This window comes from Trichosurus vulpecula, chromosome 7 (genome assembly GCF_011100635.1).
Source record: "Trichosurus vulpecula isolate mTriVul1 chromosome 7, mTriVul1.pri, whole genome shotgun sequence".
NCBI lineage: Eukaryota > Metazoa > Chordata > Mammalia > Diprotodontia > Phalangeridae > Trichosurus > Trichosurus vulpecula.
This window is the reverse complement of record NC_050579.1, coordinates 150940028-150955872: the sequence shown is the minus strand read 5'-3', so window position 1 is coordinate 150955872 and position 15845 is coordinate 150940028. Positions and strand designations below refer to the sequence as shown.

The 15845-nt window shown below is 38.1% G+C and overlaps 1 protein-coding gene and 1 pseudogene across 1 annotated transcript in view; one reads left to right on the top strand and one right to left on the bottom strand.

Annotated features, from left to right (window-relative positions):
• The window catches only part of HS3ST5 (heparan sulfate-glucosamine 3-sulfotransferase 5), a 177688-nt gene extending 175902 nt beyond the window's left edge, over positions 1-1786 (bottom strand). The window contains exon 1 of the mRNA XM_036767651.1: positions 1592-1786. The gene's annotated coding sequence lies outside the window, so the exon portion shown is untranslated. The remainder of the gene's footprint in view (positions 1-1591) is intronic.
• A 6384-nt stretch (positions 1787-8170) lies between these two features.
• LOC118857058 lies at positions 8171-9093 on the top strand (annotated as a pseudogene).
• The last annotated feature ends 6752 nt before the right edge of the window (positions 9094-15845 follow it).

Below are 15845 nucleotides of genomic sequence, written 5' to 3'. Positions count from 1 at the left end.
AAACTGCTCAGAGTTTACCATGCTATATACCATTTTGTCTGAAAACACTTTGTAATCAGGCCTGGCATATATTTCTGACAACAAATTCACACGAGGAATAATCTTCATTGTTGATTGAGTCATCATTGTTCATTTTGATTGTGAAAAAAGCATATAGAAAATATATTTTATCATTGTGCTAACGGGGATGCATTAAATTTTCCCTCCTCCATTTGTAATGGTGTAGCTATTTGTAAAAGCGCACTTAGGTTTCTCAGTAGATGGATTATCAGAGTTGGAATCATCAAGACCCAAGTTCTAATCCAGCCTCAGATACTTACCAGCAAATATTTGACTCTGGGCAAGTCATTTAATCTCTCACTGCCTTAGTTTCCTCATTTGTAAAACAGGGATAAAAATAGCACCTACATCTCAGGGTTGTTGTGATGATAAAATGAGAAAATATTTGTAAAGTGCTTTGAAAACCTTAAAGCACTTTATAAGTACTATCTACTACTACTAAAAATTTGTGCTTTAGGGATATCAATTCCCTTTTGGAAAAGATTAGTTTTTGACGCCTAATGCTGAACAAATAAGAAACTTAAAATGTATAGAGCTGCATATGTGAATTGACAGGAAGTATGCTTACAAAGCTGTGTCTTGTAAGACGCAATCAAAGCGTCTTGATAAGACCATTTGCCATAATAACAAACATCACATTCAATACCAAGGATGTCACTTCAAGTCTGATATCTGACTTAATTATTAGTTATGAGTCAGTTCATCTTTAGACTACACTGAGAAAAAGAGCCCTGGTACGCATACAACTTTACACAAAATCAACTGGTAGTCAAATAAGACGTGTGTGGAAATGGCCTTTACCATCCCCAATGAATGGAATCCTAGCATGTCTCTAAGCACATCACACGCTTTGTAAGTCCTCTTCTGTGAAAAGAAGACGACAGATACTAACAATCCATCCTTTCAGCACTTAGGACTGAGTTTTCAAACAAAGGGGCAAAAGTTAGGTTGTCTGAAATGTGTTCACCCCTTGCCAACCAGAGTGATGTGGGCCATAGTAATCTAGTCAAAGTTGTTTTCAGAAGTAGATCTAATTACATTAAATGTTTAGATGAACAAAATCACCCTGTAGAGTAGGCTAGTGAGAGGATGAGACAGTCAGGATAATCAGGGGGGCAAGTTCTTTGGACAGGACTCAATAATCTAACTATGAAAGGGAGATAAAAATATTTGGGAATTAGCTGGCCACATTAATAGTCTAAAAGAGAAGCTGATAGGTTGGCCCCACCAGAGGGGTCTAGTTCAGTAAAACAGATACAGGGACTAGCCTTAATACTCATCAAAGCACTTTTTACCTTATTCAGTAGTATCCTCAACTTAGCAGATGGATAGAAATCACTTTATTAGGAGGCTAATCTTTCTTTCACCAGTCTATGGAAATGCACAAATGGGATCATTTTCTTCTATGATGCTAAAGATCACTATTCAATAACCCTCTCCTCTCTGGGACTACTTCATTAATATACACTAAGTATTCACTGTAATGAAGTTTAGCGCTTTAGAGAATGAGTTATTTACATAATTCACTAACCTTTGTGTCCGTATGATCATTCGGAAAATCCTGCACATCTATATCGTGGGAACATGCAAAGAAGAATGGACTTCTTGGATCCTGTCTTTAATTCCAAAAGCTTCAAGACTTGCCTAGGAGACTACTGAAGGGACTCCAGGAATGCAGCTGAGTAACCGAGGCATCACTGCTGGGGCAACCAGCAACTTGTTGAGTCTAAAACAACAACAATAACAAAAACCCAAGTCATTAGTCACCTGAAATCTGGATGAAACCTACTTTGGAGAAGTTCATTAACTGAATTTAAAGTTGGGTCATCCATGTTTTGGTTTATCACAGTTGCCTTTTAACATTTCACCTTTAACGTTTCATTAGTTAACATTTAAGTCAAAATTGCACTGACAAGCTGACCTAATGAGCGTCTGGACTAAAGTCACAATGCTTTCACAGACTCTTTCGTATTTATCTCTAAGTGTGTCATCAGTCATGTTATCACAAATGTCATTTCTGACATCTTACTGCTACATTTTGGTAAAGTGCTTCTTATCAATCAAGAGAATTTTAAAATTTACTTTTCAGTCACAGGAGATAGTGCCATGACTAAGAAAAAATTAAGCACACAAAATGTAGTATTTTCTTGAATCCTTCTGTATTTATATAGCAACTGTATTTTCTTCCACTTCAGAAGTATTTATTACAATAATTATATGTAAACAGAAGTATCTTCCTTTGAAATCCATCTTCATTTCTTACACTGAGACAGAACAATGGTAGCATCTTCACTGAATGAGTTATGTAGGAGATGGTACAGTGCCTGATGAGGAAAATAAATCTTTGCTGATAATCAAGTATCTGGCTACTCATCATATTTGGGGAAACACACAGATTGCAAAGAATACAATATTGCAGCAGGAGGAGGAACATGCGGGAGGCTGGGGCCAGCCATGTGGGGATCTGACTGGAATAGAGAGGAAGAAGATGGGAGTTTTGGGGGGGGGGCAGACACATGGTACCCGAGCAAAGACAGACACATGGGAGGCAGATGCTAGGTGGGCTGAGTGGGGCAAAGTTCTACTCTCTCCATGCTGGAAGTCTCAAGCCCAGTACACAGTCAGTACACAGTGGTGGTCTTTCTACTTTTACTTGGAGGATTTTTTAAGATATATTCTATTCATTTATTTATTTATTTTGGTAGTTGTAGTGGGGTAGTAGAAGGCTACCAAGTGCCAAACTGAGGGGTAGGACTAGAGGAAACACAGTATTGTATAGTAAAGTTAACATAGGGTTTGTTTTTTTGGGGGGGCAATGCAGATTTATTTCATTATTCTTTTAGTAAAGTCAAATTTGTGTAAGATATATGTATATAGATGTATATTACACACACACACACACACACACACACACACACACACATAATTCAAACATTAATCAGGACAAGTACTCTACCTGCAATGTACCCTTGGCTTGTAAAGTCAAGGCCAATCAAGGTCAAGGAAGTGGTACCTGAAGTAGGTGGGTTATAGTCTCCTCTTTAACCTGAGTTAAAGCTGCTATCCGAATCAGTGAAAACAGCACTAAACTTGTATTAATAAGACTTGAGACTGAAATCTGATTCTTTTACTTTCCGTGTGACTATGGACAATTCATTTAATCCCTCTGAGTCTCCGTTTCCTCATTAGTAAAATAAGGTACTTGGACTAGATGACCTCTGTTTCCTTCTGGCTCTAAATTCATAATGCTGATAAATGTTCCCAAGTAGACAAGCATGTCGATGTTGGAAGAGAATGGTATGTGAAATTAAAGTGGCTAAATGGACATTAGGTAATAGTAATGAGAGTGACTGTTTGGAGCAAGGTTGTTAATTAGGGGTTCCTATGTCATAGCAGGAAAAGATTGTTGTGTTCATTTTTTTTTGCTGCTGCTACGATACTATAGATGAAGGATATGTGTTTTTATCAGTTTAAGTTAAGGGAACTCCCTCCCCATTGTTGATGTGTGACTTAAGTTTTAGCATCTCTTCCCACCAATCCAGATCATAACCTATGACACACATATGATATGTTGGATAGTTGCCCAGAGCACACAGAAGGTTTGTGACTTGCCCAAAGAACTAGTGTCACAGCAGGCATTTGGACCCAGATCTTCCTGATTCCATACCCAGGACTATTCACTGCTGCCTCTAGACCATTATGGTACCAAAAATCACAGAAGAATAATCTGTTTGGAAATTTCTAAGATTCCAATAGTTAGCGTAGGTCTTTTCCCCATTAAGCCCCTTTGATTCTTTCTTCTAAATCTCTTTTTATCTGCCCCTTCCTTTTTTCCACTGCCACCACTCTAGTCAACGCATGCCTGGATTACTATATAAACTTCCCTAACTTATTGAAGCAGGATAGCATAGTGGAGAGAGCACTTGAATTCTTGTTCTACTAATCTAATATTTGTATGACCTTAGGCAAGTTAAGTTCATTGATCTGGACCTCCATTTTCTCTTTTATAAACTAAGAGGAACAGACTGATGATCTCTTCCAAATCAATGTACTGCTTGCTTTGAGATCATATATTCTACATCCTATGGTTAGCCTGTCTCTAGTCTTGCTCCTTCTAATATACATCCTACATGATTCATCTTCCTCAAAAATCACTTTTTTATAAATTTTATTTTTTTAAAGAGACAATTGGGGTTAAGTGACTTGCCCAGGGTCACACAGCTAGTGTCTGAGGCCACATTTGAATTTGGGTCCTCCTGACTCTAGGGCTAGTGCTCTATCCACTGTCTGAAATATCACTTTCATTACATCAGTTCCTCTGCTCATCATTTGATGGCTTTTCATTGTCTATAAGATGAAGTCCAAGCTCTTTAGTCAAGTATTCAAAGCTCTCACCAATCTGGGTCCAGGTTAGTTTTCCAACCTGATCTCTCCATATTCACAAACCATCTACTTTAGTAAGCAGATTTACTCATTGTAACCTGAACACATCTGTTTTTCCGTCTCTGTTTGATGGCAATGCCTTACCCTCCTCTCTTCCTAATGCCTATCCATCTGCTGACATACAGCTGATAGCCTTCCTCTTTAAAATGTTTGCAGCCCAATTCCAGCCTATAATCTCTTGTATCTTTTAAGTATTTGTATTAATTCAGCAATTAATCATTGCTGTCTTTTGACATGCTGTGAATTATTATGCTAGACTGTTTCCTATCTCTAGTAATGTTATTGAAAAGTTTATGTCAAAGCCTGACTTAATAGATTATGGGGATGTAGTAAGTATTCTCCTAAGTAAAACCCTGACCTGGAAACAGGTCCTCTACAAATAATTTAAGTAAAGTTTCCATCCTCTGGTCTTCAAGACAGATATACTTTTGAATTGGGTAGAGTTCTAGGGAAGCGTAAGGGGTGAGGATATTGGATTGTTATTGATTGGGGGGAGGCAGGGAAGGCTTCTTGGAGCAGGTGAGCTTTAAGTTTGATATTAAAGTTGTTGGAGCAATTTAAAAAGTATAAATTTGAGGGAGGAAGATATTCTATGTCTAGAGTGTGGCATGGGAAAAGGTACACAACCAAAAGAGTAGGGGATATGTAGGAGAGATAGAATATGTGGATATATAAGGCTGGGACAGTAGGTAGGGTGGTGCCAGGTTGAAGAAGGCCTTGAATGCCAAGAAAAGAAAGTTGAACTTTACTTGGAAGATAACAAAGTAATTGGAATATTTTGAGCAATGGTATCATATGACTAAATTTATGTAGAAGGAGCCATGAACTCCATAAACTTGACATTTTATGTGTTGTATATGTCTTTTTCATTACTACTACACAAGTGTTCATTATTTTTAAATGTCCTTAGAAAAATACAAATATTGGTTAAAGAAATATTATGCTGAAAAATTAAAGCCACTTAAGATAGAGGGTCTTTGAAAATGGAAATAATAAAAGTTAGCATGAATCCATTTTTGGCTGCTGGGGATTTTCATAAATATAGCAAAGGCTACTCTCCTGATACAAAGGAAGGCACGGTACAAAAGCCCAGTATTATATAATATTACTCAAAAAACTGATTCCCTTGGGGCAGCCTGCGACTAATTAATGATAATGATGGTGATGATAAAACACTGTAAGATTTTAAAAAGCATTTCTTTATAACAGTACCAGGAGGTAGTTTTTATAAATATGATCACATCAACTTTGCAGCTAAGAAAATAGAGAAATTAAGGAACTTTCCCCGGGTGACACAACAAGTACATTAAATATTGGACTCAAGCCCAGTTGTTATGATTACAAGACTGGTGCCCTTACTACTATACTGCACTCCCATTACGTATATGCTAGAATCTAAAGTAAATTAAACAATAAGGCTATTAATATGCAAATGAAGGGCTGTAATTATCTCAATACCTTACTGTTATAGAGAGCTTTTAGCACATCCGTCTTTTTACATGTGTTGTCTTATTTGATTCTCACAATCACCCTATAGGTGACATTACAGGAGTGTGATTACTACCATTTTACAGGTGAGGAAAACAATGCCCAGAAAGTATAAGGGACTCTTATTTTTCTTTTTTTTAAAAAAAATTTATTAACAATGTTACCAAGAACATATTTTCTTCTCTGTATGCCTCGTTAAAGGAAAAGGAAAGACAAAGAAAAGCCTTCTAACAAATAAACACTCAAGTACAACAAATTCTGCTATTCACCATTTCTAAAATTGTGTGTCTCATTCTGCATAGTCCATCACCAACGTACCTCAGGAGGTACATTGCATGCTTTGTCGCTGGTCCTCATGATTGATCATTGAATTAATCAAAGTTTTTTAAGTCTTTCAAATCGCCATATTAGTTTTTACAATGTTGATGCAATAGCATCACGTGGTTCTGCTCACACGCCATCTGCATCAATTCATACAAGTCTTCCTAGGCTTTTGTGAAAGTTTCTTTTTTTAGGAGATTTTAAGAAGGTCACGTAGTTAATAAGTAGCACCTAGATCTAATGACTTCCACCTAGACCTGATGACTCCCGGTCAGTATACTGTTCTTTCTAATAACATTTGAAATTCAAAATACTGTTATTAGCCTGTTCTTTTAAAAAATGGATCTTTGTAATATCTGAACATATTTTCTGTAGGCAACATGCTTATGGCTCCCTCAGTCTAGGGAAACTGGCCACTGTAGGTGAAGCAAATATATTTTTCATATCTGAATAGCTTTTTTTGAGCAGCCCAATCCTCCTGTTTTTTTTGAAAACTAGCTGCGAAGTGCCTTAGGCATTTATAGGAGGCAATTTCCTCTGACCTTTTACAGAATTCTTTTTTGGCTATATGCATAGTTTGATTCTATCAGCGTAATGAGTATGTTAGGGGGCTTGTGAAAAAACTCTGGTATAATACACATTTTGAAAATAAGCACAGTTGTCTTAAAAATCAGGGAGTAGACTATATTACTCTTATCCTCCATGATAGCTGAAGATATTTTAAGAAAGCAATGATTCATATTTTGTAATCAATCACTTTTCAAGCAAAACAAGAAACTTGTTTAATGTGAGTCTCCTTTCCTTAAATCAGGGCTGTCCAAAATGCTGGCCATATGCAGCCCGGAGTGCAATTTATGCAGCCTGCCTACAATCATAGAGATTTACATAAATGCTTTAGTAAAGGAAGCCGAGCTACCACAGAGCTCTCACTAAAATGGTAAATCAAAATATATTGTCTATTGTTTCAATAAAACCCTAAGGTTGGACAACCCTGCCTTAAATAATTGACAATAATAATCATCGCTAACATTTATATACTGCACACTAAAGGGCAGGCAATGTGCTAAGCACTTTACAAATATTAATCCTCACAACAACCAAGTGCTAGCATTTTCCCCATCTTAAAGATGAGGAATATGATGCAGAGGTTAAATGACTTGCCCAGGGTCACACAGATAGTAAGTGTCCAAGGCTGAATTTAAACTCAGGTCTTTCTGACTCTAAGCCTGGTGCTTTATTCACTGTGTTACCTAGCTGCCCTTTCCTTGTAGTATATAATATATTCCTTGTTTTCCTTATAATATATAATACTAAAATAGAAAGGAAAATGTCATAATAAGTGAAAAGAAAGAAAACATGTTCCATATTCTCAATTTACATTACAAAGGCCAAAAATTGTTCATCCAAGAGATAAGGGACTAGCAATGGGATAGAAGGTGAGATCTGAGCTGAGTCTTGGACGAAGACGAGGGCGCTTGGAGGCAGAGATAAGGAGGAAGAGCTCTCCGGGGGACAGACATCCAGTAAAGAGGCACAGTCAGAGATGGAGAATTGTGTGTGATGAAGAGCAAGGACAGTGTTGGTAATCATGTAGTACAAGGGGAAAAACAAAGTATAAGAAGACAGGAAAGGTAGGAAGGCACCAAGTTGCAAATGGTTTTAAAGGCCAAATCTAATATTTTATATTTTATAGTGGAGGTAATAGGGAGCCGCTCAAGATTAATGAATAAGGGGATTGACATAGTCAGATATGTGATTTAAGAAAATCACTTTGGCAGCTGGGGGTAGGATGGATTAAAGACGGGAGACTGAAGCCAGAGAGACTAACCAGAATGCTATTGCAGTAGACCAGGCCGATAGGGGTGACTTCAACACCATTGATGAATATAAGTCCCAGGATGCCACTACCAATCCTTCACTGATCCTGTCTGTGGCCCAGATGCCAGCCTACCAGGATCTAATAGAAGATGCCATTACATATGGAAAAAAGCTGGGTGGGGCTGCCCCAGGACAAACAGATCCAGAATGCCAGTAACAAGCTGTTTGTGTTTTTTGGGGCTGAGATTCTGAAGAAGATTCCGGGCCGGGTCTCCACAGAAGTCAACGTCTGGTTGTCCTTTGACAAGGAAGAAATGGTCCAAAGGGCCTTGCGCCTCACTGACCTCTACTGCGCTCTAGTAAAGAGTGCATTCTCATCAAGTTCCACTTGGGAAGAAATTCAGGCTGGAAAGATCCTAGAGGAGCAGCATGGCATCCACTGCAACATGACCCTGCTGTTCTTCTTTGCTCAGATCATGGCCTGCGCCGAGGCTGGCACGACCCTCATCTTCCCGTTTGTCAGGCACATCTTGGACTGGCATGTGGCAAACACAGACAAGAAGTCCTATAAGCCCCAGGAGGACCCAGGTGTAAAGAGTGTCACCAAAATCTACAACTACTATAAGAAGTTTGGCTACAAGATGGTCGTCTTGGGCGCACCCTTCTGCAACGTGGGTGAGATCAAGACCCTGACGGGCTGCGACTATCTTACCATCTCCCCCCAAGCTCCTGGGGTAGCTGCTCAAGGAGAACGCCAAGCTCACCCCTGCACTCAGAGTCCAGGAAGTCTAGGCCAGCAGCCTAGAGAAGGTTCACTTGGACAAGAAGGTCTTCCGCTGGCATCACAACCAGGACCAGATGGCTGTGGAGAAGCCGTCCTGTGGCATCCACAAGTTTGCCTCTGATGTGAAGCTAGAGAAGATGTTGCAGGAAAGAATGTTCGGTGCTGATAATGGGAACTAAGGCACATGTAGATGGATGAGGTTTAGAAGGGAGTGAGAGAAGAAATTCGGGTGCCTACCTTTGAAGGGGAGGAGGAGAGAAAGAGAGGCCATGACAGCTAGTGAGGGTGATAAAATCATGCAAAAGTTTTGGGTTTTTTTTTTTTGGATAGGGGAGAAATGGACACATTTATAGGCGGTAGGGAAGCAGCCAAAAGGTAGGGAGACATTGAAGACTAGTGGCAGAGGGAAATTCATAGAAGGGGTCGCCTGCTGGAGAAGAAAGGACAGAAAGAGATTTGCTTTGGCAAGGACAAGGCCTACTTCTTTAGCATGGGACAGGAGTTTAGGGGGAGATAGTGGGAGAAGACATCAGAAAGACGGCAGACAAGGAGGAGAGAAGAAGAAAGAGCTCTTGGGGATTGGCCTCATTTTTTTAAAGTATGGTATGATTCACAGTCCTCACCTGAGAAAGTAGAGGAAGGAGGGTGAAAGTTAGATTTGTTTCTGTTTTTCTCCCTTTGGAGTTTTGAGCTTTTTAAAAGCAAAAGCTGCATCTTTGACTTTTTCCTTTTTTTCATTCCCAATCTTCCCACAATCCTCTGCACATAGTGGAAACTTAATATATGATGATGTCTATGTGACCTCAAAATAGAGTTCTCTCACTGGTCTTTATCTATATCATTTTCATTTATTTCTGACACAAGCAAAATAGATGAGAAATGTCTCCAGATAGAGGTATAGCATATTTAGATTTTTTTAAAAAAAATCTTATCACATGTAAAAACATATGCCATATAACAATTGTTAAAGCAATTTTATACTGGATTGAAATATTTTACATGGTGAAGGGCTCAAGAGATATATACTCTCATGCACACAGAAGATCGACGTGAAAGATGAGGAAAATGTTTAAGCACCTGCATCTTAAACACTGACAACTGCAAGCCAGTGTTATCAGCACATTTATTTCAGAATGTTTCACTAGTTTTTCCAGCTGAGTTCTACATACTCTCTGTACCTACATTTAAAACGCCTATCACAAAGGCACTTGTACAATGATTTAAGATGATAACTTTTTGATTTGTGTGAAAATGAGCTATCTGAAAGTACTTCAAAAACTACTCACAATAATCAAATGCTCTATATTACTCTTGGGGAAAGGATGAAGGCAAGAAGGTAAATTATTCTGGAAAATGTAAGAAGTCAATATATTACCTTGTTACCTTAACGCATTAAATTTTCCTTCAAGTTTGCTCAACACAAAGGTTAAAAAGCATGGCCTCCAGGGAGACACACACTACCTTCCAGTGAAAGATATGTTTGCTGAAAAGGGCAGCTAGGTAGCACAGTGGATAGACTCTAAGCTTGGAGTCAGGCTCATCTTCCTGAGTTCAAATCTGGCCTCAAACACTTACTAGCTATGTGACCCTGGGGAAGTCACTTAACCCTGTTTGCCTCAGTTTCTTCAGGAAGGAAATGCAAACCACTCCAGTATCTTTGCTAAGAAAACCCAAAATAAGGTCACAAAGTCAGACAGAACTGAACTGACTGAACAACAATTAATACCCAGGGAATGGGGACTTCAAAACCTGAAGAGACACTATAGTAGGTAGTCTAGGGAAGGTGTTTTTCAAGATACGGTCCAAGTGTTTGGTAAATCCTATACAATTCCAACCTTAATTAAATTCTGGGAATTTAGCATTCATCTGGTTCAACTCCCTTATTTCATTGATAAGGAACTGAGACCAAGACTGATGAAGTGACTAGTCCAAGGTTACACAAGTACTAAGTAGCAGACCTTGGATTCAAACCTGGTCTTCTTGGCTCTAAAACCAGATAAGGTAGATAATGATGGAAAGTGTACTGGATGCAAAATCAAGGGACCTGGATTGAAATCTCTGCCTATGTACTGTTGGGCTAATCCCTTAATACTATCTATGGACTGTTTGGTTAGTCTCTTAAATTCTCTGGGCTTTAGTTTCTCCTTCTGTAAAATAACTGAGTTTGTCTAGACGACCTCTGAGGTTCTTTTCAGCCTTAAGCCTCGGATGCCATAATTTCTTATTCGATTTATGCACAACCACAAAATCATTATAACACCAGATGAAGTATTAACAAGGTCGGCAGAGGGAAGACTAAGAGGAAGACAGACTGATCATTTAAGTTGTCCAATTTTCCTCAGCATGTAAACTCCCTCCAAGAAGGAATTAGATCTGTTCTTTGTGTGTTTTACACCCGTATGCCACAATAAATGCCAACAGATTGTAATTATAGCAGCACCCAAAGGATTTAGAATTTGATCACTGCTACAAAATAAGAATTAAAGCAACAATCTCACTCCTGGCATAGTTGATGCTCAAATATTTGTTAACAGAATGAATGACTCCATCCTATTTTCTGAAGGTGAAAAGTATAGACCTCATATGCACTTAACCAAAGAACGAAAATGCCTCAGAAAATTCTTATGGAAGACACTGGAAAACACACTGAAGGCAAAACAGATCAGACTTCCCAATCCTAATTGTTTTACTGAAATGGAAGAGAGTCCATAGGTTCCTATATTTCTAGTCCATTGCCTCATAGATTCCCCTGTGAGAATTTCTGATTTTCACTCTTGTTAGGATCCTTAATGTATGGGACTTTGGCTCCTTCTGTGTTTCTTTTTCTTCAGATCTTTCGATGTTCCAAAGAAAAATTAATGAAAAGAGTCACAAAATCAGCATGCATAGTCTAAAATTTTTGATCTAGAAAAGTCTCTCAGAGGCCTGTTTTTCCTGGACTTTGCCTTTATGTACTCTGAAAATTAGCCAAGATGTTCCATGATTGGATTAAATGTCACGAAAACTGTATGCCTGATAATTCTGATGGGCAAACTAAAACTCTGAGAGCCCATGTCCTGTACGCTGGCAATATGCTATTTAATTCATATGTAGAAAAGTTGAAATTAATTTCATTAGCCTGTTTCAGCTATTCTGGCATGTTCAAAAGACGTCTCTGGTAGTTGAACTTTTCTTTTTGTTGTCCAGTCATGTCTGACTCTTCTTGACCCCATGGCAAGTATATCTCCTTGCAATTATTCCTTGGAGTATTGTTACCATCCTATACTAGCAAGAAACTGGCATATTGCAGCAGGAAGAATGGGTAGTCAGTTAATAGCAGCAGAGCAAGTATTGAGGAGTGACAGACAGATGGTGGCCCTATCCAGAAAAGAAAATAAAAACAAAACTCCATCCACTGCTATTTGTTAGAACCTCAGCTGCCACCTCTAAGTACTGTCCAGGCCACCCAGGACATGTAATCTTGTCCTTTGGAGAACAAAGGAGAAAGTAGAGAGGGCTCTTGGGACAACAGTTTTAGTGAGCTCCTACTTTTCCTAAATCCAAATGATGTGCACATAGCTTTGATTTAAAATCACTTAAGACAGAAAGGGGTATCCCTAGATTAAATGCAAATTAGTGGTTTTATTATATGTAATATCTACGTGTTTATGTTCCAACTTTTCTGCTTGAAATGCTCAACATTATCCACAATCTTTGTGATTAGAGCTTTTTTCTGACATTGACAGTATGACCTCCTGAACCAGGAAGGCTGTCCAGGCCTTCCTCTGTTGCTGACTGATACCCTCTACCCATTCCATTTGCTGACCTCCTCAGGGTTAGGCGTAGAGTCCTAAGGTTTAGGGCTCAGGTTCATAGGACTCTGGTCGAGTATAAGCTCCTTGAAGGCAGGAATTGGGTTTTTTGTTGTTGTTTACTTTTTGTCTTTGTAGCCCTAGTAGCTAGCACTTTCTTTGACACGTGGTAGATGTATAATAAATATTTGTTGTATTGGACTTGGAAATCAAGGTTACTACTATTATTATTATCTACTACTACTACCACCACTACCACCATTACTACTACTACTACTACTACTACTACTACTACTATAAACCGATCTTAATGTAGCACTTTAAGTTTTCCAAAATACTTTACATTACATTTTGCAAAGTGCTTTTTTCCATTCACAGCCTTGTTTGATGTATTTAATAATATTGTCAGCTACATTGTGGGCTAAATAGAATTCTGTGTGTTGGCCTGAAAATTCGACCAGCATTTGTAACATTACTCCTCTGGGGAAATGCATCTTGAGTTCCACTTACAAACCAACTTTAATACAATCAGTTAATAAGTTAATCAGTTAATACAATCAGTTAATAATATACAGCTTGTACAGTGGGCTCTTACTTATTCATGCTAATGGGCTCAGGGGGGAACTATGATGAAACCAAAAGACTGGAAAATCAAAAAATTAGGACTTTATGTATCTGATTTTCCATTTTAGTTATGTTTCATTTAGAATAATAGTTGATTTGCATTCCCTTAGCATATAGCACCTAACAGTAGGGAGAAGTTACCTTGAAGACTATGCCCTGCATTAATGAAGGGAGATTCCACCTTGCTATTTCTTTACTAATGAAACAATAAGTCAAGATTCACCCTTCCCTCCAATGTATAAGCACATACGCACATACTTTATGTATCCTGTACACAAACCTTTTCCTTTGTACAAAATCACCTATCTCTGAATGATTAGATAGCTTCTCCCAAGGGAAGATAATAGTTTATGACTGTTTAGAACTAACTGAAAATGTTAATGTATACTTTGAAATAAAGTTTAGGCAGAATGTGCAAAAATAACAGTGATAAAATTAACCCAACTATTTCCAACAGAAAACTTCTTGGAAACTTTCCAACATTATCACCCAAGGGGTTTATTCCTCTAAAGTCTGAGATCGTGGGATAAGGGCCTTTATTTTTCTCTAGAAACTTTGCTCTGTACAGGGACAGGTAAACATTATCATTATGGCACAAAGCTGCAGTTCAAATAAATCTCTAGGTATGTATTATATATAGATAAATAGTTTAGTGCACGCAGCATAGTTCATAGGAAAGAGAACCCCTAGAAGATCTGGGTTGAGAATCTAGCTCTGTCACTTAAGTATCTATGTAACCTTGGGCAAGCTAATTATCCCTTAGGACTCAGTCTTCATCTGGAAAGTGAAAAGGCTGCACTAGATGACCTCCCATTCATCCTCAAATAGGAAATGGTTTGACATTTATATTTTATTCACCGAACTCAGCTTAGTGGGGTTTCCTAAAATATTTAGGTCCTTTTGCTATGAATGGATTGGATTCTTTATCTATTTCTTCTCTGCCTTTATCCTTAACCTGAGCATAGTCTTTTCTCTCTTAAGTTTCCTTTGTCACTGAGGAAGAAAATTCTTTTGTGTCAAATTTCTCTAGGTCTTACAAGGCGTGTAGGTGGCACAGAGGATGTGGCACTGGACTTGAAGTCAGGAAGTCCCAAGTTTAAACAGTGCCTTAATTAGTTACTAGAGAAAGAAGTATGGCCTTGAGTAAGTCACTTAAACTTTCTCAGTCTCAGTTTCCTCATATGTAAAAGGTTATTGTAAGTATCAAACCTTAAATCACTATGAAAATTTTAGCTACTAGCAATTATTACCCTAGAATTCTTATCAGACTTGACCAAAAACAGGCTTCTGATATCTTGAGCGGAGGCATCTTTCTCAGAGGTGTCTTTATTTTAGGTAGTTCATATTGAACTAACCTTTTTATGTGGTTCATATCACTAGCTGTCTATCTCATATGGCTATGGGGAGGAAAGTACTTTTTGCAAACCATAAAATGCTATGTAAAAATTAGTTATTAATTTCATTTATTATTGCTGTTAAGGGAGGTTTATTTTTAACCTCCCACATAAAAAATTCCAAATGACCTCAAATCCCACAAAAAACCAAAAACCAAAACACAAAACACAAAAAACCCCAAAATAATTAGGTACAAATGAACTGTGTATAGCATAATAAGGAATGACAGATTTTAAATGTTCCTTCATATCACAGAATGAAAGCTGGAGCTGCCATTCTAACTTAAACACATGAAGGAAAACTAGAGTAGAGACAAAAATGTCTTTTTGTAATTTGAAATGTAAAAAGCCCTTTGTGCATATAATCTGGACTCTCTGCTTGATGTAATTATAGTCATTTTCCAAAGGAACTAGAAGGAAAACACAAACACAATTGCAGTTTGCAGTATCCTCTAGTGAAAACAGCATTTTAAAGCTTAAGAATCCCTTTGTCTGATCCCTCTATGAAGGGACCTCGAAGGTTCATAAACAATCCCAAAACATTTGCTGCTTGATGGTACATATTGACTGCACCGGGGAGAGAAGAAGTTCAGGATATTCCAGGTTCATGGGTACATTATTCCAGGTGCCATCATGAGGACTTTCCATATTACCAGAGGAACAATGGGACAGAGAAACATTTACACAAGGTGGTTTTGATATCAGTGGGCTGCAAAGTCAGACCAATGTATCACCCCAGAAAGCATATACAATAAGCAGCATGGGGCTTAAAAAAGAAGTTTTGAGGTGATTCATGGCTTTTTCAAGAAAGCTGTTTTCAGTTCTTTGAACGATTTCTTTTAAAATATCAGAATTATTTTATACCACAAAGAAAATAGCTTATCTTCCCATTCTTGGCAGTATCCTTTATAACTAACTTCAGTAGGACAATAATTGCTGTCTTTTTTTCAAGATCTTCTCTGGTGAATATTACTGGGAGAGCTGAGAACAGCAAAACCAAAACCTTCTCTTAGGCCAGTGGATGGTAATCTTCTCAGAGAGAAGAGTCATTTGTGGATAACCTTGTCAGAATTTACCTTTCTGAGGAGTTGTGCCATATTTTATTCACTTCAGTATTTGAAA